The sequence below is a fragment of the Nelumbo lutea genome, chromosome 1 (genome assembly GCF_056320005.1).
Source record: "Nelumbo lutea isolate HS-2025 chromosome 1, American lotus-T2T, whole genome shotgun sequence".
NCBI classification, from domain to species: Eukaryota; Viridiplantae; Streptophyta; class Magnoliopsida; order Proteales; family Nelumbonaceae; genus Nelumbo; species Nelumbo lutea.
In genome coordinates, this window is record NC_142684.1 from 137,409,242 (window position 1) to 137,421,728 (window position 12,487).

Here is a 12,487-nt window from a genome sequence, read left to right on the forward strand (position 1 = left end):
AGCACTTTCATAGAATTCCTTGTATGAAAGCACTTTTACAGAAGAAGTTTTATAAAAGCACTTTAATAAAAACACTTTTATAAAAGTACTTTTATACGAAAGCACTTTTACAAAGAATTTTTACAAAAGTACTTTTAAGCACTTCTATGAAAGAACTTTTATGAAAGTACTTTTATAAAAACACTTCTACAAAATGTACTTTTATAAAAATACTTTTACAAAAGCACTTTATACGAAAGCACTTTTACAAAGAATTTTTACAAAAGTACTTTTAAGCACTTCTATGAAAGAACTTTTATGAAAGTACTTTTATAAAAACACTTCTACAAAATGTACTTTTATAAAAATACTTTTACAAAAGCACTTTTATAAAAGCACTTCTATGGAAATACTTTTATGAAAGTACTTTCATTAAAGTGCTTTTACTATGAAAGTATACTTTTATGACTTTTAATGCCAAAAGGGTCATAAAAGTTTGAGTCCAGTCCATTCAAAAGTGGACTCACATTGGAATAGATCAGGTTTAACCAAATCCAGTCCAATTGACACCTCTAATTCAATGGCCAAAGTTGGTCTCCCCATTATCCGCACACAAACTTGATCGAGCTGTTCTCACTTCCTCTCTCTCCCCTTTGGAATTTGCATTCTGTGCACCAATGGGTGCATTGGACGCATGAACCCACCAATAAAAATGTGATATGTCAGCATTTCAAATTGATCATAAAGTTAACGGATTTCATTCGTTAGTGGCTCGAACCCCGTCGAATCGAACACAAAAGGAATAACTTCTCAGGGGATTTCATTGGAACTCCCTTCATCTCCTCCTCTCCTTTGAGCCCTAGTAATGTGAAATCCATCGGCTGGTAAGAAATCTAGTGGTAACCATAAAAAAGGTACTCTCACTCTCACTTATGAACTTCCTCTTCTTCCAATCTTCTTTTTTTAACCTCCGTAATAAGTTTCTGCATCACAGTTTCTGCAATAAGTTTCAGAGTCAACTTGTGTTGGTTATGATGATGGATCGACTGAATTTTTTCTTGCTTTAGGTTGTGGTGGGTTAGATTTTGGTGGTTTTATAGGCTCACGGGTATTTTCTGGTGGTGGTCCTGTAGGTTCTACAACTGGGGCTAGTTCATTTGGTTATGGAAACATTGTTTTATCAGGATTTATAGCCTCAGGTGGAGGATTTGCTGGCAGGTGGGTTAATTTCGGCTGGCTTCTCGATCGCTATTTCAACCTTGACGGCATCCACTGTTGTTGCCTCTGCAGAGGCAGGTGCTTCAACCTCTGGTAGTGGTTTCGGTCTCTCCAAGGTGCTATGGGCACCTAGAACTCAAAGAAACATCCCATTTTCCTAATTCATGTTTTCTGTAGTTGATTTTACAATTCTATTTAAATGTGTAACACCAAAATGAACCCTCTTCCTTGCCTTGTATATTTCCCCTCATGAAAGGCAGAAATCACATCCTTTTGTGTTCTGTCTTCTGGTTGGTTGTATTGAAGAAGAAGAAGAAGAAGAGGAAGAAGAAGAAAAAAGAAGGGAAGAAGAGGGTAGGATATCACCCACTAGAGGTGAGATAAGGAGATCCTTTATCTCCTTATCTTTTCATTATTGCCATGGAATATTTTAGTCGAGTGATTTCCAAAGCTGAGAATAATAACCAACTTCAAGGTGTGAAAATTTCACCTCAAGCCCCTACCTTCTCACCTCTTATTTGTTGATGATATTCTTCTCTTCTTGAGAAGCCATAGAGATGAACTGGATTTAGTTGAAACTTTACTTCACCAATTTCAGAATCTCTCAGGACAATTAATTAACTTGGATAAATCTGGTATTTATTAAAGTAAAAATAGACATCCAAAACACCAGCTTATGATTCGAAGACAGCTCCAAATGAAACCCCCTCCTATGAATTCAAAACATTTGGGTTTCCCTTTAATTTGGGGACGTAATAAGCACTCCCAATTTTCTTTCCTCTTGGATAACCTTAAGAATAAACTTAATTGATGGAAAGCTTCTACCATTAGTTAAGCAGGTAAACGAGTTTTGATACAATCAGTCCTTTAATCAATTCCAACCCATTCCATATCTATAACTCAATCACCTAAGAAAACTATTTCTGAATTTGATCAAATCATTAAAAACTTTTGGTGGAATAAATCTGAAAAAAATCCCCATCCCTACCATTGGGCTTCTTGGAGTAAACTAGCTATTCCTAAATCAGTTAGTGGTTTAGGCTTTCGCCAAACCAAATTAATCAACCTTGTCCTTCTCAAGAAACTCACTTGGAGATTACTCAATAATCAGCATCAATGGTGGGCCCAACTTTGGAAATCCAAATATCTACCTCACAATATAGTTTTTCCATATAGAATTCCTCAATCTAGCTCTTACTTTTGGAAATCTGTAGCTCCCAAATTGCAAAATTTATCTTTAGAGATAGGATTTTTAGTCTCCAGCTCTTTACAGAAAATATAATCCAAATTCATTAGGTTCAAGAAAATCATCAATTCCATGTAATCATTCAACCAGTTCCTAATCATTTAATAAATACTACATTTTCTGATCTCATAATAAATGGTCATTGGAACTCTGGATTTATTCAAAGTCAATTTGACTTTCATCAATTGTCTCAAATCCTAAATACTCCCATATTACCTATAAATTCTCCCACTCACTGGATTTGGACAAAATACTCTTCTGGGATGTTTAAGACTTCAGTTGCCTATTATGACTTGATTCAAAACTCTCTGCTTATTCTTCCCGATCAAGTCAAATTTTGTACTAAATGGATTTGGAAACTCTCCTGCCCTCCAAGATATCAACTTCTTTTATGGATAATTATCCATAACTATATCCCTGTCAAGATGAAAATCCTTCTTGACTCTCAAGATTTATCTTGTGTCTTTTGTCAATAGCATCCTGAAACCTCAAATCATTTCTTCATTGAATGTTCTTTCACAAAGTTTGTATTGTCTGTTTCTCCTTGGAATATCAATTTTATAGAAATGAATCCTGCATCTTGGATTGATTGTATCCTTTATATTGATTATAAAAGTCTAGATAAAGGTACTTTTCGAGTAATACTTTTCCGGTATGCTATTGCTTTATATTACATTTGGCATTCTAGAAATGAAAAGATCTTCAAAGATTCATATATTTCTAATATTTGGGTTAATCAAAAAACTAATTCTATTTTTCAGGCAATTTCAAGCTCTCCTTTACAGTCATCCCCAGATATAATTTTCCCCTCCCAACTGTGCTTAAAGCTTAACTTAAATACTAATTGTCTCATTTTTACAGATGCATAAAAGATTAATCATTCCTTATTTTCATATGAAATTATTGTACTCAATACTCAATTACAATGTATCCAAATTTCAGGAGGAAAGAAAGAGCTGCAATCCATAGAAGAAGTTGAACTGTTTGCAATCCACCAAGGGAGCATCTCAATACAACAGATTGGAAAATCTCATCCGATATTTTGTTCAGACTCTCAAGTTATAATCCAAGCTCTCCAAAATCAACTCTCTCTCCCTTAGTCGTCTTTAGGACTTTTGATTGAAACTCAGAACTTACTCTCTGATTTTACTTTCTTTCCAACTATTACATATTAACAGAAGGTATAATGTTCCTCTGCATCAAATAGCAAAATGGTGTAAAAATGTCCCACAGGAACATACTTTGCTACATAACTATACTCGTGCTGTACAAAAGGACCAGGACTTTGCATTTTGTTCATAAAAAAAAAAAAAAAAAAAAAAAAAAAAAACTAATAAATAGGCGAATTTGTCAAATTCAGTGGTGGTGGTTGATTTGCCTCTTTAAAATCATACATAATCCAACTATAGGTAGGTCATTAAATCCTACCACCTTGTGTAATCATTTCAGTGGCCCTTTGGGAGGGCTGAAGTGCAAGGCTTATGTGGCCCCTATATAAACAACCTATAAGATATGTATGGTGAGAAATTTGGAGAACCCAAATCGATTATTAGTCATTCATTATGGCTTATTCGGAATACTTCAAAGGAGCTGAAATAGCTGAGCCTCTCAAATGGACCCTAAGGCCCAATTTGGGAAGAGTTCAAATTAAGGGTGATCATTTCAGCCTGAATCGGCCCCACCTGGCCAACCTTGGTTCAGAAATTTTGGGCTTATGCCTAAAGTTCAGAGGGGCTCCCCACTAGGCACACTCCACAAGCACCCCACAACACATCCCCTTTGTGTTGTGGGGTGTCCACAAGTGTCGGAGATGTTCACAATGCACGAAGGCAATGTGTAGTGGAGTGCTTGTGGGGTGTCCATTCGAACTCTTGTGCCTAGGTTTTGTATTTTAGGCCCACCTATATTTAGATACATGTATATGTATGTAGGGGTGAACAAGAAAAATCGAAAAATCAAATCAAATAAAAAATTTCAGTTAATCGAACCGATCAGTTCAGTATTTTGGAAAAACTGAAGGTTCCATTTGGTTTTGGTTAACCAATATAGAAAACCAGTGGTTAATTGAACTGACCAATATACATATATTTATTATAATATATATATTTATGTATATTATATATTTTTCATATATATTTTATATTATTTAATATATTATTTATTATTTATAATATAATATTTATATGTATTTTTAGTCTTTTATATAATATTATGAAAATCAAAAAACCAAAAAGCCGATGAATCAAACAGGTGGTTAACCAAACTAATTGACCAGATGTTGGTTTGGTTTTGATTACTGATTTTCTAAAAACCGGTACAATTGGTTGGGTTTGGAAAAAAAGGTCTACGGTTCATTTAACTGAACCGTGAACACCCCTATATGTATGTATATATGTTATTCTATGTTCTCTCTCTATATATATATCACTTGTAGTATATATTATATGATAATATTTTATATTATATAATAATATAGAATATTATATATGTACATTATATATATATAGTCGTGAACCTGGCCCGGCCCATGATTACCCCTGATGTAAATACAAATGGATACAATACAAAACCTAATAAAGTACCATTTGACCATCCATTGCTGCTAGCTCATTCAATTTGCTGCCCTTATTACAACTAAAACCTAATAAAGTAGATCTGGTCGTTGCAAAATAATGAAGTAGAACATTGGCCGACCTTTGAGCTCTTATTGCTCTGCCACCCCATCAAAGCCCAAACTAGACTTACTTTAGAGTAAAAGCAATTATCAGTTTATCACAGCCCCGGGTCAGCAGTTGAACCAGCTGCTGATAATCCATTTTACTTATTCAATCCAAATTAGTTAATTTCTAGCAACATATCGATGTCGGTCCGGAATCAGGCGTAAGCTGGCCCAGCTCTACTTATTATTGTTAAGGGTGTGGTCACACACCGACCTTTCACCAAACCAGCTTGACAATTTAATTAAATGCCTCACCAACAAACAAATAGTGGATAGGTTTTGGACGATATTGTAGGAAAGGTATAGTTTTGAATAGACCTGTTTATGGGTTGGGTTCGGGGCTGAGTTTTGTCTTTATATTAATAAAATATGCTCAGGCCTGAGTCCAAATCTGCCCCAACCATTAGGCCTAGGTCTTGAATTTGAGTCCGATTTTTATATAAAGCTCGAAGCCCAGGCTCGAGCTCAAGTCCGACCAGAAATTTGAAAAAAATATTTTTTCTTTTTTTATTGAAATGAAAGATCTCACTATTACTTGAAAAAGAGAAGAATAATAAAGAAAAAAATATTATATATATATTTATTATATAAAATATATTTTTATTATATAATACATTATTAAGTATTCTTCAAACTTAGGCCGGGCTTTTTTAAGAAATTCCAAACTCAATTAGGTCCAATGTTTTAGGCCCGAGATCGAGCCCAAACCCACGAGCCTAAAATCCTATCCGTCGGGCTACCTGGCCATGAACAGGTCTGGTTTTGAAGCTACAAACCTCCAACAGCTGCCGGCATTAATTACATTCTATCATTGGCTGGAGGAACTGCTGGTTCAGATAAAGTAGGAACCAATAGGAAGCTGAGAAGATCCATAGCCCAAGTTGCTGATTTTATTAGAGTTCTGCAGTAGAAGAATGAAGTCTATTATCATTTCTATGTTTACTCCAATCAATCAAAAGTAGAGTACAGGACTTAAACTTGGAAATGGAGACGTCCAAGAATGAAATCTTAGATCACTTTTGGTTTTGGTCTATCAAAAAGAGAGCAATAACCATAAATTATGGAAGCAGTAAGCTTTGAATCTGAGAGAACATATTCTGGAATCTGGATATGATGTGCTCTGAAATTTTTGCATGGTTAATTGATTAAAGAGAAAGAATTGTTATAAAAGCTCGGATCCTGTGCAAGAATTCCCAAAAGCTAATGAATTTCCTTCTCGTTCATTTATTTTTGCCCCTTTATTGCTTGACATCAAGCCATCAACTGTCAGAAACAAGACTCCATTTTATGAAGTTACACAAGACAATGATCCCATGTCATCCATTGCCGTTTCTACCAACTATAAACGCCAATGATCAGTTCAATACACGCATTTTATCTGGTTGAAGTGATTCTTTTATGCATGTTGCAATTAATGATTTAAAAACTGGCTCGAAGGTTAAATCGTTTTTGACTTCAGGTTGCATTTCAGTGGTCCAACCAATCAGGTCGGGTAAATCAGTAACTCATAGGCTCAACACCTTGGAATGCATAGATATTGAAAAATTATCTAAACTAATAAATCACCCCAATTGGATAATTGAATACAAAGTTATGTTCCCGAAAGTTTATATATTGTGATTTGATGATCGGGTCAAATGGTCAATTGTTCAACCATCCAAGTCAGACAGGTTTTGATCAAATCAAGAGTTTTGGTCAAATTCCAGTTTTTAGAAAATCTGAACTTGGAAAAGGGGCTAGGCAATATTGAATGGTTAGAACCATCTGGGTCAATGACAGGTTGGAAACAATATATGTGACAATACATAGCATGTGTTTTTGTTCTATGGACGTTTTATGATAAGCGCTTATCAAAACTCTACCATGTTATCGCCAAATCAGCAATATTTTCATCATGTTCGTCAATACGCATTGATATTTATAAAAGTGGATTTTTATATATGTGTGCATCAACCGTTGGGAGAAATTTCATTTTAATGCTTCCTCCAACAGTTGAGTGTTTATTCATTGTTCCACTGATGTGGTGCCTAGTGGCGCCTAGTTGTTAATAAACGGCTTATTAAGTACTTTTCTCAGCTTTTGAAGACAAATCAAGTACAAATATTTATTTAATAAACAAAAGCTATGCCAAACATATACATATTTTTCATTAATTTGTATTAATGAATCTAAAATATTTTAGGTAAAAACAACAATGTTAGATAGTCTTGTATGCCCTTAGCTTCAATCGGATTTGATGTACTTTTGTTATTTAGTGGAAATAAATAAAAGTGCATGTTTGATACATGTTGTTTGGTATAATTCTGTGTAAGGCCCTAAAACTAGACACTATAGAAACTTGTGTTAGTTTTAAATGTTCACAACCATTGGATAAGTCTGGGGAGATTTATCCTACCAAGGTTGATACTGATGTGCCACCAAGTGTTGGGATGGCTTGTTTTGGCCATCAGGGTAAGACCCAAGGCACATGCAGTATGGAATTGGTTGAACCCTTGAGCCGGACCAGATTTCCAGTATTGCCCTAGACCTTGGAGACAGATGGGCAAAACTGGAAAGTTACACCTGACCCCTAGACTCGACTATGACACATCACTATGTGTTAGATCGGGCTGTCTTTGATGTGTCAATCAGTGAGATCCTTAGTGGGGGTCAAAACCTGGACATGTTGGGGCAGTCTGAGAATTCATCTGAGTGAATGGTCATAGTGATAGGATCAGCCCCTTTGTCAGACAATGGTAATGATCAGGAATGCACTCTCTCTAATGGAAACCAAACTGCCGGCAGTTGATTTCAATCGTTGGAATTTTGTTTTGCAAAAAATATATATATATATATATATATATATATATATATATATATATATATATATATATATATGTATGTATGTATGGTTTCAAAAGGTTTGCAAAAGGTTTTAATTCCCGGGATCCATGTGAGTGGAGAGTGCGGCACTGTTCCTTCTAGCCGAGGGAGAGGTCTTCTCTTGTCGGGCAGTGCTTGATCATTAAGGGCTGAGAGGTTAAGTGTAAGACCGTTTAGAATAATACCTGATGGGCTAATCTTGCACCTGCCCATAGTCCCTGGGTTTTTATAAGATGGCTTGGCCCAGGGACCACTTAATGTAAGTGTTGGGCCCATAGGGTCCATGTGATGGGCTCAAGGGAGTCATTGAGTCTTTCAGTGAATTCGGCTGGGCCTTGTAATAAAAGTTGGGCCGAACCCATGTGGCTAGTGTGTAGATCAATGCTTGGGTCCCACGCCATACAAAGAAGCCCAATTGGGCAGCATATTGGAAACTAGTTAAACACTGAACACTTAATGGGCCAAAAGCCCATTTCTAACTGGGCTGATATGATCACCAGTTCATGGGGCGAATCTGAGATTAATGTTAGTAAAAGGATTGGGTCTTTAACCTTATCCACTCTAAGAGACCAAATTCAAATTAGATTTGAATCTAGTAAACCTCCTGATAAGATCAGGAGTTAACTAACTTAATCTACAAATAGGATTAAGATTAACCCCTATCCAAATACTGATTTGGATTGGGATAACTCCCAAAATGTTGGGAGGTTTCTTAATCAAGAAGAAAGAGGAGAAAACCCCAACAGAAATATCAGATTTCGAACTAGGGGTTTGAGTAAGCAAGAAACACATCCTACGAATTGAGATAAGATCTCTCACAGACTCCAGAGAGAAGAGACAGTTCTGCCCTCTTCGTCCCTAGACTTCTCCTCCTTCAGCCATTGCCATTCCCTGTTGGAAGATTGGATCTTTGCAGCAACAGGAAGTCAAGAAATCAGTTCTTGACAACAGTCTTGCAAGAAAGACAAAAAGGATTCGGTGTTCAAGGTTTCCAAAGGGTTCTTGTGAAGAATCCATTGTGTAGGACGCACCCTGCTGGTTCCGTTCCATCCACAGCTGTGTCATCTTCAACAGGAGCGAATCTTGGTTTCTTCTTTGGGCGTGAACACCAACTTTGGGAGATATTGTTTCTCCGGGTCAGGTATAATCATTTATGTTTCCTTTTGGTTCAGATCTGGTTTGATTATGGTTCAAATAGAATCCTTGAATAATGTATTCTAAATTTAGAGAATATGATTCCCATTTGGAAGAAGGTAGGAAATTTTTTTAAAATTCGCCCACCCATTCTGCACCTTTCTTGGCGTCCATTAAATGGATCCTACCATTCTTTTAGTGGTATCAAAGCTACAGGTTCAAATCTTGAACCAAAAGAAAATCAGATCTGACCCTGCATAGATGGACAGAAGATGTTCTGCCAAGATCTACGCAAATTGCTTTATTTTTTTTTTTCAAGAAATGGTTTCTTGTTAAGGGCGATTGATTTGAAATTAATTTTGTTAAATCCAAAAATTTATTTAGAATTGTTCTTTATTTATTTTTTGATTTAATGGATTGTTTGAACCTGGAGATCGCAGTGCAGGTTTGGCGCAGATAGTCTGCGCAACCTTTTTTTTTTCCTTTTATTATTATTCGGTCTGTAAATTTTTTTTTCTAGACTGAATGTATAGGATTTGATCAATAATGTAATTAATTAATAGAAATAGGATTTTTGGTTTTTATTTATTTTCTTGATTAAAGAAGAAGGAAAAAGATGGCGGCACTGGAGATTTGCAGATGGAGAAATCGCATACTGCAATTTACAATTTATGAAACTGTAACTTTTGTGATTAACCTCTGTTTTGCAGGTGGTGCAAACAGTCCATATTTTGATTTGTGATTGTCTAAAATAAAAAATTATTAATTTCAGATCTCTCATGAATAAATTCTTGAATTGAAAATCAGTTTTGGACCATTTCGGACTAGATTGGACCAAAATTGTTTGGACCGAATCTGAGATTCATAGGGGGCTGTCTTTCAGTCCATTTTTCTGGTTATTCCAAATCTGATGTTCAATTACAGGGATTAATTCGGCCCACCTGTAAAGCCCAGTTTTAAAGGGTTAAAACTGCAAAAGCCCATTATTGTGAGAAAAGCTGTATGGATCGAACTGCTAACTGCTATTCAGCCCATACACCTAGTAGATATTAATTGTTAATGCTTTAAGTTTTAAATGGGCTATTCAATGGGCTTTACAGTAGTTAATTGATTGGATCAATTCCTCCTTTACATGTGATGTTTGGATGTTTGATGTGTTGCGACCATGGGCCATAAGCACTTGGCCCGTGTTGACTTGTTAGTGGCTCTTGCGCACACCATGGCTGAATGCACATCATTGCCATGGTGTTCCTTAAGGTCATTGGATGACCCCTCTTCACTTGGTGGGCCCCACAACCCTAAAAAGGGATGCGTACAGAACCCCTAGCCGATTGAGGCCCACCAGAAATCTGACTTTATGAAAGTCAGTGGGAGCCACTTTGGTTTGTCCTAAATTAGAACTAGGGCGTAATTTTGTCCCCTCCAAGCAAATATGAGTGCGTGTGATAGGAAGATCCATTTGATGGACTCTCTAAAAGCCTTCTGTCATTAGCACGATGATGGGTCCATCAGTAATGAGGAAACACACCATAAAATTGGGCTATGCATTTGCTGTTGGATCTGTTAGAGTGTTTCATTAGATGATAAGGGCGTCATAGACCGATGTGGGAGGGGCTTCACCAGAAAATGGGAACTCTCTCACGGTACCTTGGCGTAACCTAAATATGATGGGTGTGCACTCACTGGACAGAAAGGTTTACCTGAAAACGGCTCTGAACCTTGTCTGACAGAGGCCAAAGGGAAACTCATTTGATGAGTGGATATGATCCGTCACAGAAAGGCGATGGGGTTATGCAGCTGAAATAGTTGGCTTCATGCACCCTATGTGATTTCCCACATTTCTAGAGACATTCCGTCGTCCCTGTCACTGAGAAGGGAGGGAAAATCTTAGAGATGAATAAATGGAAATGAAACATAGATTAAAAGCCATATCTATGTAGGTAACATGAATCAAACTAAGGTTGTGGACTAACGTTTTTGTTGTTTTATCAGAAAATGGAAAACGGTCAATTTGCAAAGCTTCTTGACGATAACAAGCTTAAGGGCCCAAACTATGCCGACTGGTACAGAAATCTTATGCTGGTCCTAACTTCTGAAAAGTTAGATAAGGAGGTGAAAAATCCTACCTCGGAACGTTCGGGTGATAGGGCTTCTGAGGCCCGTAGGAGGACTATCAAGATTGGGAGGATAAGAACTCCCTAGCTCGGTGCTTTTTCATTGCCTCATTAGACAACTCAATACAGAGGCAGTTCGATCAGATCAAACTAGCCAAGGACATATTGGACAGTCTAAGAACAATGTATGAAGAGCAGAACCGTTCTACTCGATAGAAGGTCCTGAAATTGTTCATGACCGCCCAGATGTCCAAGGGGTAGAAAGTTCATGACCATTGTCTTCGGATGATAGGATGCATTAACGAACTCGAAGCTCTTGGATCCGGGCTAGATCTTGGCACGCAAGTGGATGCCATTCTGAATTCTTTGCCCTCTTCCTTCAATGCGTTCACTATGAACTACAATATGAATAAGTTGAATGTCAACGTCGAGGAACTCAACAATATGTTGCAGAGGGCCGAGGATCTTTTAAAGAAGGATGAGCCTATGGTTATGCTTGCTAAAGCTAACAAATCGGGCAAGAAAAAGAGAAAGGCAAAGAAGCCCCAGAAGAAAGCTGCCAAACCCAAGAAGCAGAAGAAGAACAAGGCATCTGATGTCTGTCACTTCTGCAAACAGACCAGCCACTGGAAGATGAACTATCCTGCCTACCTGGAATCTAAGAAAGTTAACATCGAAACTTGTGTCATAGAAATTAATATGTTAGTTACTTCTGTGTCCTGGTGTGTTGACTCTGGGGCTTCAGCTCATGCGTGTAACTCACTGCAGGGGTTCAAAGTTAGCAGAAGATTGAGTGATGGCGAAGTGACACTATTCTTGGGAACGACTGCAAGTGTTGCAGCTGTGGCGATAGGAACTGTAGAATTAGTTTTTAGAGAAGGAGTCATTGTACTTAAAGATTGTCTTTATGTATAGAACTTGAGAAGAAATTTAATTTCTGTTTCTAAACTATGTGCTGATGGATATATTGTTTATTTTAGTAATATGACTACTGTTAAATGGAATAACAAATTCATCACATGCGGGGAACTGGAGAATGGTCTCTATGTTCTACATCCTTCTCTAGAAAACTAACCTAACCAAAACTACGTCGGTCAAAAATCCCAAGAAAAAGAATCGTGATACAGTTAATCCCACGTGCCTCTGGCATTACCGACTTGGCCATATCGGTGTTGACCGAATCACAAGACTCGTAAAGGATGGTCCTTTGAATTT

The 12,487-nt window shown here is 37.0% G+C and overlaps 1 long non-coding RNA gene across 1 annotated transcript; it reads left to right on the forward strand.

Annotated features, from left to right (window-relative positions):
* Window positions 1-748: 748 nt before the first annotated feature.
* Window positions 749-1,692, forward strand: LOC148877837 (uncharacterized). The gene is made up of 2 exons (XR_016099531.1): window positions 749-893; window positions 1,113-1,692. It is a non-coding gene; the product is annotated as an uncharacterized LOC148877837 (long non-coding RNA).
* The last annotated feature ends 10,795 nt before the right edge of the window (window positions 1,693-12,487 follow it).